This window comes from Schistocerca gregaria, chromosome 9 (genome assembly GCF_023897955.1).
Source record: "Schistocerca gregaria isolate iqSchGreg1 chromosome 9, iqSchGreg1.2, whole genome shotgun sequence".
Lineage (NCBI taxonomy): Eukaryota > Metazoa > Arthropoda > Insecta > Orthoptera > Acrididae > Schistocerca > Schistocerca gregaria.
In genome coordinates, this window is record NC_064928.1 from 14,869,188 (window position 1) to 14,890,016 (window position 20,829).

Here is a 20,829-nt window from a genome sequence, read left to right on the forward strand (position 1 = left end):
TTTCATCAACACTCAGATAGTCGACAGATTACAGGATGCCTCCAGATGTGCATCGGAAACTACTACTGGTATTCCAGGGAACGATTAATGCGTAGACTGGTGGAGACATTACTCCCATGGAGGAAAATGCGAATGATGACTGTTGTATTAAATCCCGAGGCCATTTCTGTGTTTCATCAACACTGTGAAGGTCCACAGATTACAGAATGCCTCCAGATGTGCATCGGAAAGTATTACATTGTCTTCCAGGGAACGATCAAAGCGTAGACTGATTCAGACATTACTCCCATGGAGGAAAGTGCGCATGGTGACTGTTGTATTCAATCCCGATGCAATATCTGTGTTACATCAACACTCTGATAGTCCACAGATTACAGAATGCCTCCAGATGGGTCTCGGAAACTACTACTGGTCTTCAAAGGAACGATCAAACCGTAAACTGTTTGAGACATTACTCCCATGGAGAGAAGCCTGCATGGTGCCTGTTGTGTACAATCCCGATGCACGCTCTGTGTTTCATCAACACTTCGAAGGTCCACAGATTACAGAATGCCTCCAGATGTGCATCGGAAACTACTACTGGTGTTCCAGGGATCGATCAAAACGTAGACAGTTTGAGACATTACTCCCATGGAGGAAAATGCGAATGATGACTGTTGTATTCAATCCCGAGGCAATTTCTGTGTTTCATCAACACTTTGAAGGTCCACAGATTACAGAACGCCTCCAGATGTGCATCGGAAACTACTACTGGTCTTCCAGGGAACTATCAAAGCGTAGACTGTTTGAGACATTACCCACATGCAGGAACGTGCGCAAGGTCGCTGTTGTATTCAATCCCGATGCAATTTCTGTGTTTCATCAACACTTTGAAGGTCCACAGATTACAGAATGCCTCCAGATGTGCATCGGAAACTACTACTGGTGTTCCAGGGAACGATCAAAGCGTAGACTGCTTGAGACATTACTCCTATGGAGGAAAGTGCTCATGGTGACTGTTGTATTCAATCCCGATGCAGTTTCTGTGTCTCATCAACACTCTGAAGGTCCACAGATTACAGAATGCCTCCAGATGTGCATCGGAAACTATTACATTGACTTCCAGGGAACGATCGAAGCGTAGACTGTTTGAGACATTACTCGAATGGAGGAAATTGCGCATGGTGACCGTTGTATTCAATCCCGATGCAATATCTGTGTTTCATCATCACTCTGATAGTCCACAGATTACAGAATGCCTCCAGATGAGAATCGGAAACTACTACTGGTCTTCCAGGGAACCATCAAAGCGTAGGCTGTTTGAGACATCACTCCCATGGAGGAAAGTGCGCATGGTGACTGTTGTATTTAATCCCGAAGTAATTTCTGTGTTTCATCAACACTCAGATAGTCCACAGATTACAGGATGCCTCCAGATGTGCATCGGAAACTACTACTGGTCTTCCAGGGAACGATCAAAGCGTAGACTGTTTGAGACATTACTCACATGGAGGGTAGTGCGCATTGTGACTGTTGTATTCAATCCCGATACAATTTCTGTGTTTCATCAACACTTTGAAGGTCCACAGATTACAGAATGCCTCAAGATGTGCATCGGACACAACTACTGGTCTTGCAATGAACCATCAAAGCGTAGACTGTTTGAGACATTACTCTCATGGAGGAAAGTGCGCATGGTGACGGTTGTATTCAATCCTGATGCAATTTCCGTGTTTCATCAACACTCTGATAGTCCACACATTACGGAATGTCAGAAGATGTGAATCGGAAACTACTACTGGTCTTCCAGGGAACGATCAAAGCGTAAACTTTTTGAGACATTACTCCCATGGAGGAAAGTACGCATGGTGACTGTTGTATTCAATCCCGAGGCAATTTCTGTGTTTCATCAACACTTTGAAAGTCCACACATTACAGAACGCCTCCAGATGTGCATCGGAAACTACTACTGGTCTTCCAGGGAACGATCAAAGCGTAGACTGTTTGAGACATTACTCCCATGGAGGGAAGTGCGCATGGTGTCTGTTGTATTCAATCCCGATGCAATTTCTGTGTTTCATCAACACTCTGATAGTCCACACATTACAGAATGCCCCCATATGTGCATCGGAAACTAATACAGGTCTTCCAGGGAAGGATCAAAGCGTAAAATGTTGAGACATTACTCCCTTGGAGGAAAGTGCGCATGGTGACTGTTGTATTCAATCCCGATGCAATTTCTGTGTTTCATCAACACTCTGATAGTCCACAGATTACAGAATGCCTCCAGATGTGCATCGGAAACTACTACAGGTCTTCCAGGGAACGAACAAACCGTAGACTGTTTGAGACATTACTCACATGGAGGGTAGTGCGCATGGTGACTGTTGTATTCAATCCCGATGAAATTTCTGTGTTTCATCAACACTCTGATAGTCTACACATTACAGAATGCCCCCATATGTTCATCGGAAACTAATACTAGTCTTCCAGGGAAGGATCAAAGCGTAAAATGTTTAGACATTACTCCCATGGAGGAAAGTGCGCATGGTGAATGTTGTATTCAATCCCGATGCAATATCTGTGTTTGAGCAAAACTCTGATAGTTTACAGATTACAGACTGCCTCCAGATGTGCATCGGAAACTACTACTGGTTTTGCAGCGAACGATCAAACCGTAGACTTTTTGAGACATTACTCCCATGGAGGAAAGTGCGCATGGTGACTGTTGTATTCAATCCCGATGCAATTTCTGTGTTTCATCAACACTCTAATAGTCCACAGATTACAGAATACCTCCAGATGTGCATCGGAAACTACTACAGGTCTTCCTTGGGAACGATCAAAGCGTAGACTGATTGAGACATTACTCCCATGGAGGAAAGTGCGCATGGTGACTGTTGTATTCAATCCCGATGCAATTTCTGTGTTTCATCAACACTCTGATAGTCCTTACATTACAGAATGTCAGAAAATCTGCATCGGAAACTACTACTGGTCTTCCAGTGAACGATCAAAGCGTAAACTCTTTGAGACATTACTCCAATGGAGGAAAGTGCGCATGGTGACTGTTGTATTCCATACCGATGCAATTTCTGTGTTTCATCAACACTTTGAAGATCCACAGATTACAGAGTGCCTCCAGATGTGCATCCGAAACTACTACTGATCTTACAGGGAACGATCAAAGCGTAGATTGTTTCAGACATTACTCCTATGGAGGAAAGTGCTCATGGTGACTGTTGTATTCAATCCCGATGCAGTTTCTGTGTTTCATCAACACTCAGATAATTCACAGTTTACAGAATGCCTCCAGATGTGCATCGGAAACTATTACATTGACTTCCAGGTAACGATCAAAGAGTAGACTGTTTGATACATTACTCCCATGGAGGAAATTGCGCATGGTGACTGTTGTGTTCAATCCCGTTGCAATTTCTGGGTTACATCAACACTCTGATAGTCCAGAGATTACAGAATGCCTCCAGATATGCATCGGAAACTGCTACTGGTCTTCAAGGGAACGATCAAAGCGTAAACTGTTTGAGACATTACTCCCATGGAGGAAAGCCTGCATGGTGCCTGTTGTATACAATCCCGATGCACTTTCTGTGTTTCATCAACACTTTGAAGGTCCACAGATTACAGAATGCCTCCAGATGTGCATCGGAAACTACCACTGGTGTTCCAGGGAACGATCAAAACGTAGACAGTTTGAGACATTACTCCCATGGAGGAAAATGCGAATGATGACTGTTGTATTCAATCCCGAGGCAATTTCTGTGTTTCATCAACACTTTGAAGGTCCACAGATTACAGAATGCCTCCAGATGTGCATCGGAAACTACTACTTGTCTTGCAATGAACGATCAAACCGTAGACTGTTTGAGACATTACTCCCATGGAGGAAAGTGTGCATGGTCACTGTTGTATTCAATCCTGATGCAATTTCTGTGTTTCATCAACACTCTGATAGTCCACACATTATAGAATGCCCCCATATGTGCATCGGAAACTACGACTGGTCTTCCAGGGAACGATCAAAGCGTAAACTGTTTGAGACATAACTCCCATGGAGAACAGTGCACATGGTGACTGTTGTATTCAATCCCGATGCAATTTCTGGGTGTCATCAACACTCTGATAGTCCACAGAATACAAAATGCCTCCTGATGTCCATCGGAAACTACTACAGGTCTTCCAGGGAACGATCAAAACGTAGACTGTTTGAGACATTACACCCATGGAGGTAAGTGCGCATGGTGACTGTTGTATTCAATCCCAATGCAGTTTCTGTGTTTCATCAACACTCTGAAGGTCCACAGATTACAGGATGCCTCCAGATGTGCATCGGAAACTATTACATTGACTTCCAGGGAACGATCGAAGCGTAGACTGTTTGAGACATTACTCGAATGGAGAAAATTGCGCATGGTGACGGTTGTATTCAATCCCGATGCAATTTCTGTGTTTCATCAACACTCTGATAGTCTACACATTACAGAATGCCCCCATATGTTCATCGGAAACTAATACTGGTCTTCCAGGGAAGGATCAAAGCGTAAAATGTTGAGACATTACTCCCATGGAGGAAAGTGCGCATGGTGACTGTTGTATTCAATCCCGATGCGATTTCTGTGTTTGAGCAAAACTCTGATAGTTTACAGATTACAGACTGCCTCCAGATGTGCATCGGAAACTACTACTGGTTTTGCAGCGAACGATCAAACCGTAGACTGTTTGAGACATTACTACCTTGGAGGAAAGTGCGCATGGTGACTGTTGTATTCAATCCCGATGCAATTTCTGTGTTTCATCAACACTCTAATAGTCCACAGATTACAGAATACCTCCAGATGTGCATCGGAAACTACTACAGGTCTTCCTTGGGAACGATCAAAGCGTAGACTGATTGAGACATTACTCCCATGGAGGAAAGTGCGCATGGTGACTGTTGTATTCAATCCCGATGCAATTTCTGTGTTTCATCAACACTCTGATAGTCCACACATTACAGAATGTCAGAAGATGTGCTTCGGAAACAACTACAGTTCTTCCAGGGAACGATCAAAGCGTAAACTGTTTGAGACATTACTCCCATGGAAGAAAGTGCACATGGTGACTGTTGTATTCAATCCCGATGCAATTTCTGTGTTTCATTAACACTCTGATAGTCCACACATTACAGAATGCCCCCATTTGTGCATAGGAACTAATACAGGTCTTCCAGGGAAGGATCAAAGCGTAAAATGTTGAGACATTACTCCCATTGAGGAAAGTGCGCATGGTGACTGTTGTATTCAATCCCGATGCAATTTCTGTGTTTCATCAACACTCTGATAGTCCACAGATTACAGAATGCCTCCAGATGTGCATCGGAAACTACTACAGGTCTTCCAGGGAACGAACAAACCGTAGACTGTTTGAGACATTACTCACATGGAGGGTAGTGCGCATGGTGACTGTTGTATTCAATCCCGATGAAATTTCTGTGTTTCATCAACACTCTGATAGTCTACACATTACAGAATGCCCCCATATGTTCATCGGAAACTAATACTAGTCTTCCAGGGAAGGATCAAAGCGTAAAATGTTGAGACATTACTCCCATGGAGGAAAGTGCGCATGGTGAATGTTGTATTCAATCCCGATGCAATATCTGTTTTTGAGCAAAACTCTGATAGTTTACAGATTACAGACTGCCTCCAGATGTGCATCGGAAACTTCTACTGGTTTTGCAGCGAACGATCAAACCGTAGACTGTTTGAGACATTACTCCCATGGAGGAAAGTGCGCATGGTGACTGTTGTATTCAATCCCGATGCAATTTCTGTGTTTCATCAACACTCTAATAGTCCACAGATTACAGAATACCTCAAGATGTGCATCGGAAACTACTACAGGTCTTCCTTGGGAACGATCAAAGCGTAGACTGATTGAGACATTACTCCCATGGAGGAAAGTGCGCATGGTGACTGTTGTATTCAATCCCGATGCAATTTCTGTGTTTCATCAACGCTCTGATAGTCCTTACATTACAGAATGTCAGAAAATGTGCATCGGAAACTACTACTGGTCTTCCAGTGAACGATCAAAGCGTAAACTCTTTGAGACATTACTCCAATGGAGGAAAGTGCGCATGGTGACTGTTGTATTCCATATCGATGCAATTTCTGTGTTTCATCAACACTTTGAAGATCCACAGATTACAGAGTGCCTCCAGATGTGCATCGGAAACTACTACTGATCTTCCAGGGAACGATCAAAGCGTAGACTGTTTCAGACATTACTCCTATGGAGGAAAGTGCTCATGGTGACTGTTGTATTCAATCCCGATGCAGTTTCTGTGTTTCATCAACACTCAGATAATTCACAGTTTACAGAATGCCTCCAGATGTGCATCGGAAACTATTACATTGACTTCCAGGGAACGATCAAAGAGTAGACTGTTTGATACATTACTCCCATGGAGGAAATTGCGCATGGTGACTGTTGTATTCAATCCCGTTGCAATTTCTGTGTTACATCAACACTCTGATAGTCCAGAGATTACAGAATGCCTCCAGATGTGCATCGGAAACTATTACATTGACTTCCAGGGAACGATCGAAGCGTAGACTGTTTGAGACATTACTCGAATGGAGAAAATTGCGCATGGTGACGGTTGTATTCAATCCCGATGCAATTTCTGTGTTTCATCAACACTCTGATAGTCTACACATTACAGAATGCCCCCATATGTTCATCGGAAACTAATACTGGTCTTCCAGGGAAGGATCAAAGCGTAAAATGTTGAGACATTACTCCCATGGAGGAAAGTGCGCATGGTGACTGTTGTATTCAATCCCGATGCAATTTCTGTGTTTGAGCAAAACTCTGATAGTTTACAGATTACAGACTGCCTCCAGATGTGCATCGGAAACTACTACTGGTTTTGCAGCGAACGATCAAACCGTAGACTGTTTGAGACATTACTACCTTGGAGGAAAGTGCGCATGGTGACTGTTGTATTCAATCCCGATGCAATTTCTGTGTTTCATCAACACTCTAATAGTCCACAGATTACAGAATACCTCCAGATGTGCATCGGAAACTACTACAGGTCTTCCTTGGGAACGATCAAAGCGTAGACTGATTGAGACATTACTCCCATGGAGGAAAGTGCGCATGGTGACTGTTGTATTCAATCCCGATGCAATTTCTGTGTTTCATCAACACTCTGATAGTCCACACATTACAGAATGTCAGAAGATGTGCTTCGGAAACAACTACAGTTCTTCCAGGGAACGATCAAAGCGTAAACTGTTTGAGACATTACTCCCATGGAAGAAAGTGCACATGGTGACTGTTGTATTCAATCCCGATGCAATTTCTGTGTTTCATTAACACTCTGATAGTCCACAGATTACAGAATGCCTCCAGATGTGCATTGGAAACTACTACTGGTCTTCCAGTGAACGATCAAAGCGTAGACAGTTTGATACATTACTCCCATGGAGGAAATTGCGCATGGTGACTGTTGTATTCAATCCTGTTGCAATTTCTGTGTTACATCAACACTCTGATAGTCCACAGATTACAGAATGCCTCCAGATATGCATCGGAAACTGCTACTGGTCTTCAAGGGAACGATCAAAGCGTAAACTATTTGAGACATTACTCCCATGGAGGAAAGCCTGCATGGTGCCTGTTGTATACAATCCCGATGCACTTTCTGTGTTTCATCAACACTTTGAAGGTCCACAGATTACAGAATGCCTCCAGATGTGCATCGGAAACTACTACTGGTGTTCCAGGGAACGATCAAAACGTAGACAGTTTGAGACATTACTCCCATGGAGGAAAATGCGAATGATGACTGTTGTATTCAATCCCGAGGCAATTTCTGTGTTTCATCAACACTTTGAAGGTCCACAGATTACAGAATGACTCCAGATGTGCATCGGAAACTACTACTTGTCTTGCAATGAACGATCAAACCGTAGACTGTTTGAGGCATTACTCCCATGGAGGAAAGTGTGCATGGTCACTGTTGTATTCAATCCTGATGCAATTTCTGTGTTTCATCAACACTCTGATAGTCCTCACATTATAGAATGCCCCCATATGTGCATCGGAAACTACGACTGGTCTTCCAGGGAACGATCAAAGCGTAAACTGTTTGAGACATAACTCCCATGGAGAACAGTGCACATGGTGACTGTTGTATTCAATCCCGATGCAATTTCTGGGTGTCATCAACACTCTGATAGTCCACAGAATACAAAATGCCTCCTGATGTGCATCGGAAACTACTACATGTCTTCCAGGGAACGATCAAAACGTAGACTGTTTGAGACATTACACCCATGGAGGTAAGTGCGCATGGTGACTGTTGTATTCAATCCCAATGCAGTTTCTGTGTTTCATCAACACTCTGAAGGTCCACAGATTACAGAATGCTTCCAGATGTGCATCGGAAACTATTACATTGACTTCCAGGGAACGATCGAAGCGTAGACTGTTTGAGACATTACTCGAATGGAGAAAATTGCGCATGGTGACGGTTGTATTCAATCCCGATGCAATTTCTGTGTTTCATCAACACTCTGATAGTCTACACATTACAGAATGCCCCCATATGTTCATCGGAAACTAATACTGGTCTTCCAGGGAAGGATCAAAGCGTAAAATGTTGAGACATTACTCCCATGGAGGAAAGTGCGCATGGTGACTGTTGTATTCAATCCCGATGCAATTTCTGTGTTTGAGCAAAACTCTGATAGTTTACAGATTACAGACTGCCTCCAGATGTGCATCGGAAACTACTACTGGTTTTGCAGCGAACGATCAAACCGTAGACTGTTTGAGACATTACTCCCTTGGAGGAAAGTGCGCATGGTGACTGTTGTATTCAATCCCGATGCAATTTCTGTGTTTCATCAACACTCTAATAGTCCACAGATTACAGAATACCTCCAGATGTGCATCGGAAACTACTACAGGTCTTCCTTGGGAACGATCAAAGCGTAGACTGATTGAGACATTACTCCCATGGAGAAAAGTGCGCATGGTGACTGTTGTATTCAATCCCGATGCAATTTCTGTGTTTCATCAACTCTCTGATAGTCCACACATTACAGAATGTCAGAAGATGTGCTTCGGAAACAGCTACAGTTCTTCCAGGGAACGATCAAAGCGTAAACTGTTTGAGACATTACTCCCATGGAAGAAAGTGCACATGGTGACTGTTGTATTCAATCCCGATGCAATTTCTGTGTTTCATTAACACTCAGATAGTCCACAGATTACAGAATGCCTCCAGATGTGCATCTTAAACTACTACTGGTCTTCCAGGGAACGATCAAAGCGTAGACAGTTTGAAACATTACTCCCATTGAGGAAAGTGCGCATGGTGACTGTTGTATTCAATCCCGAGGCAATTTCTGTGTTTCATCAACACTTTGAAAGTCCACACATTACAGAACCCCTCCAGATGTGCATCGGAAACTACTACTGGTCAAGCAGGGAACGATCAAAGCGTAGACTGTTTGAGACATTACTCCCATGGAGGAAAGTGCGCATGGTGTCTGTTGTATTCAATCCCGATGCAATTTCTGTGTTTCATCAACACTCTGATAGTCCACACATTACAGAATGTTCCCATATGTGCATCGGAAACTAATACTGGTCTTCCAGGGAAGGATCAAAGCGTAAAATGTTGAGACATTACTCCAATGGAGGAAAGTGCGCATGGTGACTGTTGTATTCAATCCCGATGCAATTTCTGTGTTTGAGCAAAACTCTGATAGTTTACAGATTACAGAATGCCTCCAGATGTGCATCGGAAACTACTACTGGTCTTGCAGGGAACGATCAAACCGTAGACTGTTTGAGACATTACTCCCATGGAGGAAAGTGCGCATGGTGACTGTTGTATTCAAACCTGATGCAATTTCTGTGTTTCATCAACACTCTGATAGTCCACACATTATAGAATGCCCCCAGATGTGCATCGGAAACTACTACTGGTCTTCCAATGAACGATCAAAGCGTAAACTGTTTGAGACATTACTCCCATGGAGAAAAGTGCACATGGTGACTGTTGTATTCAATCCCGATGCAATTTCTGTGTTTCATCAACACTTTGAAGGTCCACAGATTACAGAATGCCTCAAGATGTGCATCGGACACAACTACTGGTCTTGCAATGAACGATCAAAGCGTAGACTGTTTGAGACACTACTCCCATGGAGGAAAGTGCGCATGGTGACTGTTGTATTCAATCCTGTTGCAATTTCTGTGTTTCATCAACACTCTGATAGTCCACACATTACGGAATGTCAGAAGATGTGCATCGGAAACTACTACTGGTCTTCCAGGGAACGATCAAAGCGTAAACTCTTTGAGACATTACTCCAATGGAGGAAAGTGCGCATGGTGACTGTTGTATTCCATATCGATGCAATTTCTGTGTTTCATCAACACTTTGAAGATCCACAGATTACAGAGTGCCTCCAGATGTGCATCGGAAACTACTACTGATCTTCCAGGGAACGATCAAAGCGTAGACTGTTTCAGACATTACTCCTATGGAGGAAAGTGCTCATGGTGACTGTTGTATTAAATCCCGATGCAGTTTCTGTGTTTCATCAACACTCAGATAATTCACAGTTTACAGAATGCCTCCAGATGTGCATCGGAAACTATTACATTGACTTCCAGGGAACGATCAAAGAGTAGACTGTTTGATACATTACTCCCATGGAGGAAATTGCGCATTGTGACTGTTGTATTCAATCCCGTTGCAATTTCTGTGTTACATCAACACTCTGATAGTCCAGAGATTACAGAATGCCTCCAGATATGCATCGGAAACTGCTACTGGTCTTCAAGGGAACGATCAAAGCGTAAACTGTTTGAGACATTACTCCCATGGAGGAAAGCCTGCATGGTGCCTGTTGTATACAATCCCGATGCACTTTCTGTGTTTCATCAACACTTTGAAGGTCCACAGATTACAGAATGCCTCCAGATGTGCATCGGAAACTACCACTGGTGTTCCAGGGAACGATCAAAACGTAGACAGTTTGAGACTTTACTCCCATGGAGGAAAATGCGAATGATGACTGTTGTATTCAATCCCGAGGCAATTTCTGTGTTTCATCAACACTTTGAAGGTCCACAGATTACAGAATGCCTCCAGATGTGCATCGGAAACTACTACTTGTCTTGCAATGAACGATCAAACCGTAGACTGTTTGAGACATTACTCCCATGGAGGAAAGTGTGCATGGTCACTGTTGTATTCAATCCTGATGCAATTTCTGTGTTTCATCAACACTCTGATAGTCCACACATTATAGAATGCCCCCATATGTGCATCGGAAACTACGACTGGTCTTCCAGGGAACGATCAAAGCGTAAACTGTTTGAGACATAACTCCCATGGAGAACAGTGCACATGGTGACTGTTGTATTCAATCCCGATGCAATTTCTGGGTGTCATCAACACTCTGATAGTCCACAGAATACAAAATGCCTCCTGATGTCCATCGGAAACTACTACAGGTCTTCCAGGGAACGATCAAAACGTAGACTGTTTGAGACATTACACCCATGGAGGTAAGTGCGCATGGTGACTGTTGTATTCAATCCCAATGCAGTTTCTGTGTTTCATCAACACTCTGAAGGTCCACAGATTACAGGATGCCTCCAGATGTGCATCGGAAACTATTACATTGACTTCCAGGGAACGATCGAAGCGTAGACTGTTTGAGACATTACTCGAATGGAGAAAATTGCGCATGGTGACGGTTGTATTCAATCCCGATGCAATTTCTGTGTTTCATCAACACTCTGATAGTCAACACATTACAGAATGCCCCCATATGTTCATCGGAAACTAATACTGGTCTTCCAGGGAAGGATCAAAGCGTAAAATGTTGAGACATTACTCCCATGGAGGAAAGTGCGCATGGTGACTGTTGTATTCAATCCCGATGCAATTTCTGTGTTTGAGCAAAACTCTGATAGTTTACAGATTACAGACTGCCTCCAGATGTGCATCGGAAACTACTACTGGTTTTGCAGCGAACGATCAAACCGTAGACTGTTTGAGACATTACTACCTTGGAGGAAAGTGCGCATGGTGACTGTTGTATTCAATCCCGATGCAATTTCTGTGTTTCATCAACACTCTAATAGTCCACAGATTACAGAATACCTCCAGATGTGCATCGGAAACTACTACAGGTCTTCCTTGGGAACGATCAAAGCGTAGACTGATTGAGACATTACTCCCATGGAGGAAAGTGCGCATGGTGACTGTTGTATTCAATCCCGATGCAATTTCTGTGTTTCATCAACACTCTGATAGTCCACACATTACAGAATGTCAGAAGATGTGCTTCGGAAACAACTACAGTTCTTCCAGGGAACGATCAAAGCGTAAACTGTTTGAGACATTACTCCCATGGAAGAAAGTGCACATGGTGACTGTTGTATTCAATCCCGATGCAATTTCTGTGTTTCATTAACACTCTGATAGTCCACAGATTACAGAATGCCTCCAGATGTGCATTGGAAACTACTACTGGTCTTCCAGTGAATGATCAAAGCGTAGACAGTTTGATACATTACTCCCATGGAGGAAATTGCGCATGGTGACTGTTGTATTCAATCCCGTTGCAATTTCTGTGTTACATCAACACTCTGATAGTCCACAGATTACAGAATGCCTCCAGATATGCATCGGAAACTGCTACTGGTCTTCAAGGGAACGATCAAAGCGTAAACTATTTGAGACATTACTCCCATGGAGGAAAGCCTGCATGGTGCCTGTTGTATACAATCCCGAAGCACTTTATGTGTTTCATCAACACTTTGAAGGTCCACAGATTACAGAATGCCTCCAGATGTGCATCGGAAACTACTACTGGTGTTCCAGGGAACGATCAAAACGTAGACAGTTTGAGACATTACTCCCATGGAGGAAAATGCGAATGATGACTGTTGTATTCAATCCCGAGGCAATTTCTGTGTTTCATCAACACTTTGAAGGTCCACAGATTACAGAATGACTCCAGATGTGCATCGGAAACTACTACTTGTCTTGCAATGAACGATCAAACCGTAGACTGTTTGAGACATTACTCCCATGGAGGAAAGTGTGCATGGTCACTGTTGTATTCAATCCTGATGCAATTTCTGTGTTTCATCAACACTCTGATAGTCCACACATTATAGAATGCCCCCATATGTGCATCGGAAACTACGACTGGTCTTCCAGGGAACGATCAAAGCGTAAACTGTTTGAGACATAACTCCCATGGAGAACAGTGCACATGGTGACTGTTGTATTCAATCCCGATGCAATTTCTGGGTGTCATCAACACTCTGATAGTCCACAGAATACAAAATGCCTCCTGATGTGCATCGGAAACTACTACATGTCTTCCAGGGAACGATCAAAACGTAGACTGTTTGAGACATTACACCCATGGAGGTAAGTGCGCATGGTGACTGTTGTATTCAATCCCAATGCAGTTTCTGTGTTTCATCAACACTCTGAAGGTCCACAGATTACAGAATGCTTCCAGATGTGCATCGGAAACTATTACATTGACTTCCAGGGAACGATCGAAGCGTAGACTGTTTGAGACATTACTCGAATGGAGAAAATTGCGCATGGTGACTGTTGTATTCAATCCCGATGCAATTTCTGTGTTTCATCAACACTCTAATAGTCCACAGATTACAGAATACCTCCAGATGTGCATCGGAAACTACTACAGGTCTTCCTTGGGAACGATCAAAGCGTAGACTGATTGAGACATTACTCCCATGGACTAAAGTGCGCATGGTGACTGTTGTATTCAATCCCGATGCAATTTCTGTGTTTGAGCAAAACTCTGATAGTTTACAGATTACAGACTGCCTCCAGATGTGCATCGGAAACTACTACTGGTTTTGCAGCGAACGATCAAACCGTAGACTGTTTGAGACATTACTCCCTTGGAGGAAAGTGCGCATGGTGACTGTTGTATTCAATCCCGATGCAATTTCTGTGTTTCATCAACACTCTAATAGTCCACAGATTACAGAATACCTCCAGATGTGCATCGGAAACTACTACAGGTCTTCCTTGGGAACGATCAAAGCGTAGACTGATTGAGACATTACTCCCATGGAGAAAAGTGCGCATGGTGACTGTTGTATTCAATCCCGATGCAATTTCTGTGTTTCATCAACTCTCTGATAGTCCACACATTACAGAATGTCAGAAGATGTGCTTCGGAAACAACTACAGTTCTTCCAGGGAACGATCAAAGCGTAAACTGTTTGAGACATTACTCCCATGGAAGAAAGTGCACATGGTGACTGTTGTATTCAATCCCGATGCAATTTCTGTGTTTCATTAACACTCAGATAGTCCACAGATTACAGAATGCCTCCAGATGTGCATCTTAAACTACTACTGGTCTTCCAGGGAACGATCAAAGCGTAGACAGTTTGAAACATTACTCCCATTGAGGAAAGTGCGCATGGTGACTGTTGTATTCAATCCCGAGGCAATTTCTGTGTTTCATCAACACTTTGAAAGTCCACACATTACAGAACCCCTCCAGATGTGCATCGGAAACTACTACTGGTCAAGCAGGGAACGATCAAAGCGTAGACTGTTTGAGACATTACTCCCATGGAGGAAAGTGCGCATGGTGTCTGTTGTATTCAATCCCGATGCAATTTCTGTGTTTCATCAACACTCTGATAGTCCACACATTACAGAATGTTCCCATATGTGCATCGGAAACTAATACTGGTCTTCCAGGGAAGGATCAAAGCGTAAAATGTTGAGACATTACTCCAATGGAGGAAAGTGCGCATGGTGACTGTTGTATTCAATCCCGATGCAATTTCTGTGTTTGAGCAAAACTCTGATAGTTTACAGATTACAGAATGCCTCCAGATGTGCATCGGAAACTACTACTGGTCTTGCAGGGAACGATCAAACCGTAGACTGTTTGAGACATTACTCCCATGGAGGAAAGTGCGCATGGTGACTGTTGTATTCAAACCTGATGCAATTTCTGTGTTTCATCAACACTCTGATAGTCCACACATTATAGAATGCCCCCAGATGTGCATCGGAAACTACTACTGGTCTTCCAATGAACGATCAAAGCGTAAACTGTTTGAGACATTACTCCCATGGAGAAAAGTGCACATGGTGACTGTTGTATTCAATCCCGATGCAATTTCTGTGTTTCATCAACACTTTGAAGGTCCACAGATTACAGAATGCCTCAAGATGTGCATCGGACACAACTACTGGTCTTGCAATGAACGATCAAAGCGTAGACTGTTTGAGACATTACTCCCATGGAGGAAAGTGCGCATGGTGACTGTTGTATTCAATCCCGATGCAATTTCTGTGTTTGAGCAAAACTCTGATAGTTTACAGATTACAGAATGCCTCCAGATGTGCATCGGAAACTACTACTGGTCTTCCAGGGAACGATCAAAGCGTAAACTCTTTGAGACATTACTCCAATGGAGGAAAGTGCGCATGGTGACTGTTGTATTCCATATCGATGCAATTTCTGTGTTTCATCAACACTTTGAAGATCCACAGATTACAGAGTGCCTCCAGATGTGCATCGGAAACTACTACTGATCTTCCAGGGAACGATCAAAGCGTAGACTGTTTCAGACATTACTCCTATGGAGGAAAGTGCTCATGGTGACTGTTGTATTCAATCCCGATGCAGTTTCTGTGTTTCATCAACACTCAGATAATTCACAGTTTACAGAATGCCTCCAGATGTGCATCGGAAACTATTACATTGACTTCCAGGGAACGATCAAAGAGTAGACTGTTTGATACATTACTCCCATGGAGGAAATTGCGCATTGTGACTGTTGTATTCAATCCCGTTGCAATTTCTGTGTTACATCAACACTCTGATAGTCCAGAGATTACAGAATGCCTCCAGATATGCATCGGAAACTGCTACTGGTCTTCAAGGGAACGATCAAAGCGTAAACTGTTTGAGACATTACTCCCATGGAGGAAAGCCTGCATGGTGCCTGTTGTATACAATCCCGATGCACTTTCTGTGTTTCATCAACACTTTGAAGGTCCACAGATTACAGAATGCCTCCAGATGTGCATCGGAAACTACCACTGGTGTTCCAGGGAACGATCAAAACGTAGACAGTTTGAGACTTTACTCCCATGGAGGAAAATGCGAATGATGACTGTTGTATTCAATCCCGAGGCAATTTCTGTGTTTCATCAACACTTTGAAGGTCCACAGATTACAGAATGCCTCCAGATGTGCATCGGAAACTACTACTTGTCTTGCAATGAACGATCAAACCGTAGACTGTTTGAGACATTACTCCCATGGAGGAAAGTGTGCATGGTCACTGTTGTATTCAATCCTGATGCAATTTCTGTGTTTCATCAACACTCTGATAGTCCACACATTATAGAATGCCCCCATATGTGCATCGGAAACTACGACTGGTCTTCCAGGGAACGATCAAAGCGTAAACTGTTTGAGACATAACTCCCATGGAGAACAGTGCACATGGTGACTGTTGTATTCAATCCCGATGCAATTTCTGGGTGTCATCAACACTCTGATAGTCCACAGAATACAAAATGCCTCCTGATGTCCATCGGAAACTACTACAGGTCTTCCAGGGAACGATCAAAACGTAGACTGTTTGAGACATTACACCCATGGAGGTAAGTGCGCATGGTGACTGTTGTATTCAATCCCAATGCAGTTTCTGTGTTTCATCAACACTCTGAAGGTCCACAGATTACAGGATGCCTCCAGATGTGCATCGGAAACTATTACATTGACTTCCAGGGAACGATCGAAACGTAGACTGTTTGAGACATTACTCGAATGGAGAAAATTGCGCATGGTGACGGTTGTATTCAATCCCGATGCAATTTCTGTGTTTCATCAACACTCTGATAGTCTACACATTACAGAATGCCCCCATATGTTCATCGGAAACTAATACTGGTCTTCCAGGGAAGGATCAAAGCGTAAAATGTTGAACCATTACTCCCATGGAGGAAAGTGCGCATGGTGACTGTTGTATTCAATCCCGATGCAATTTCTGTGTTTGAGCAAAACTCTGATAGTTTACAGATTACAGACTGCCTCCAGATGTGCATCGGAAACTACTACTGGTTTTGCAGCGAACGATCAAACCGTAGACTGTTTGAGACATTACTACCTTGGAGGAAAGTGCGCATGGTGACTGTTGTATTCAATCCCGATGCAATTTCTGTGTTTCATCAACACTCTAATAGTCCACAGATTACAGAATACCTCCAGATGTGCATCGGAAACTACTACAGGTCTTCCTTGGGAACGATCAAAGCGTAGACTGATTGAGACATTACTCCCATGGAGGAAAGTGCGCATGGTGACTGTTGTATTCAATCCCGATGCAATTTCTGTGTTTCATCAACACTCTGATAGTCCACACATTACAGAATGTCAGAAGATGTGCTTCGGAAACAACTACAGTTCTTCCAGGGAACGATCAAAGCGTAAACTGTTTGAGACATTACTCCCATGGAAGAAAGTGCACATGGTGACTGTTGTATTCAATCCCGATGCAATTTCTGTGTTTCATTAACACTCTGATAGTCCACAGATTACAGAATGCCTCCAGATGTGCATTGGAAACTACTACTGGTCTTCCAGTGAACGATCAAAGCGTAGACAGTTTGATACATTACTCCCATGGAGGAAATTGCGCATGGTGACTGTTGTATTCAATCCCGTTGCAATTTCTGTGTTACATCAACACTCTGATAGTCCACAGATTACAGAATGCCTCCAGATATGCATCGGAAACTGCTACTGGTCTTCAAGGGAACGATCAAAGCGTAAACTATTTGAGACATTACTCCCATGGAGGAAAGCCTGCATGGTGCCTGTTGTATACAATCCCGATGCACTTTATGTGTTTCATCAACACTTTGAAGGTCCACAGATTACAGAATGCCTCCAGATGTGCATCGGAAACTACTACTGGTGTTCCAGGGAACGATCAAAACGTAGACAGTTTGAGACATTACTCCCATGGAGGAAAATGCGAATGATGACTGTTGTATTCAATCCCGAGGCAATTTCTGTGTTTCATCAACACTTTGAAGGTCCACAGATTACAGAATGACTCCAGATGTGCATCGGAAACTACTACTTGTCTTGCAATGAACGATCAAACCGTAGACTGTTTGAGACATTACTCCCATGGAGGAAAGTGTGCATGGTCACTGTTGTATTCAATCCTGATGCAATTTCTGTGTTTCATCAACACTCTGATAGTCCACACATTATAGAATGCCCCCATATGTGCATCGGAAACTACGACTGGTCTTCCAGGGAACGATCAAAGCGTAAACTGTTTGAGACATAACTCCCATGGAGAACAGTGCACATGGTGACTGTTGTATTCAATCCCGATGCAATTTCTGGGTGTCATCAACACTCTGATAGTCCACAGAATACAAAATGCCTCCTGATGTGCATCGGAAACTACTACATGTCTTCCAGGGAACGATCAAAACGTAGACTGTTTGAGACATTACACCCATGGAGGTAAGTGCGCATGGTGACTGTTGTATTCAATCCCAATGCAGTTTCTGTGTTTCATCAACACTCTGAAGGTCCACAGATTACAGAATGCTTCCAGATGTGCATCGGAAACTATTACATTGACTTCCAGGGAACGATCGAAGCGTAGACTGTTTGAGACATTACTCGAATGGAGAAAATTGCGCATGGTGACTGTTGTATTCAATCCCGATGCAATTTCTGTGTTTCATCAACACTCTAATAGTCCACAGATTACAGAATACCTCCAGATGTGCATCGGAAACTACTACAGGTCTTCCTTGGGAACGATCAAAGCGTAGACTGATTGAGACATTACTCCCATGGACTAAAGTGCGCATGGTGACTGTTGTATTCAATCCCGATGCAATTTCTGTGTTTCATCAACACTCTGATAGTCCACACATTACAGAATGTCAGAAGATGTGCTTCGGAAACAACTACAGTTCTTCCAGGGAACGATCAAAGCGTAAACTGTTTGAGACATTACTCCCATGGAAGAAAGTGCACATGGTGACTGTTGTATTCAATCCCGATGCAATTTCTGTGTTTCATTAACACTCTGATAGTCCACAGATTACAGAATGCCTCCAGATGTGCATTGGAAACTACTACTGGTCTTCCAGTGAACGATCAAAGCGTAGACAGTTTGATACATTACTCCCATGGAGGAAATTGCGCATGGTGACTGTTGTATTCAATCCCGTTGCAATTTCTGTGTTACATCAACACTCTGATAGTCCACAGATTACAGAATGCCTCCAGATATGCATCGGAAACTGCTACTGGTCTTCAAGGGAACGATCAAAGCGTAAACTATTTGAGACATTACTCCCATGGAGGAAAGTGTGCATGGTCACTGTTGTATTCAATCCTGATGCAATTTCTGTGTTTCATCAACACTCTGATAGTCTACACATTACAGAATGCCCCCATATGTTCATCGGAAACTAATACTGGTCTTCCAGGGAAGGATCAAAGCGTAAAATGTTGAGACATTACTCCCATGGAGGAAAGTGCGCATGGTGACTGTTGTATTCAATCCCGATGCAATTTCTGTGTTTGAGCAAAACTCTGATAGTTTACAGATTACAGACTGCCTCCAGATGTGCATCGGAAACTACTACTGGTTTTGCAGCGAACGATCAAACCGTAGACTGTTTGAGACATTACTCCCTTGGAGGAAAGTGCGCATGGTGACTGTTGTATTCAATCCCGATGCAATTTCTGTGTTTCATCAACACTCTAATAGTCCACAGATTACAGAATACCTCCAGATGTGCATCGGAAACTACTACAGGTCTTCCTTGGGAACGATCAAAGCGTAGACTGATTGAGACATTACTCCCATGGAGAAAAGTGCGCATGGTGACTGTTGTATTCAATCCCGATGCAATTTCTGTGTTTCATCAACTCTCTGATAGTCCACACATTACAGAATGTCAGAAGATGTGCTTCGGAAACAACTACAGTTCTTCCAGGGAACGATCAAAGAGTAGACTGTTTGATACATTACTCCCATGGAGGAAATTGCGCATTGTGACTGTTGTATTCAATCCCGTTGCAATTTCTGTGTTACATCAACACTCTGATAGTCCAGAGATTACAGAATGCCTCCAGATATGCATCGGAAACTGCTACTGGTCTTCAAGGGAACGATCAAAGCGTAAACTGTTTGAGACATTACTCCCATGGAGGAAAGCCTGCATGGTGCCTGTTGTATACAATCCCGATGCACTTTCTGTGTTTCATCAACACTTTGAAGGTCCACAGATTACAGAATGCCTCCAGATGTGCATCGGAAACTACCACTGGTGTTCCAGGGAACGATCAAAACGTAGACAGTTTGAGACTTTACTCCCATGGAGGAAAATGCGAATGATGACTGTTGTATTCAATCCCGAGGCAATTTCTGTGTTTCATCAACACTTTGAAGGTCCACAGATTACAGAATGCCTCCAGATGTGCATCGGAAACTACTACTTGTCTTGCAATGAACGATCAAACCGTAGACTGTTTGAGACATTACTCCCATGGAGGAAAGTGTGCATGGTCACTGTTGTATTCAATCCTGATGCAATTTCTGTGTTTCATCAACACTCTGATAGTCCACACATTATAGAATGCCCCCATATGTGCATCGGAAACTACGACTGGTCTTCCAGGGAACGATCAAAGCGTAAACTGTTTGAGACATAACTCCCATGGAGAACAG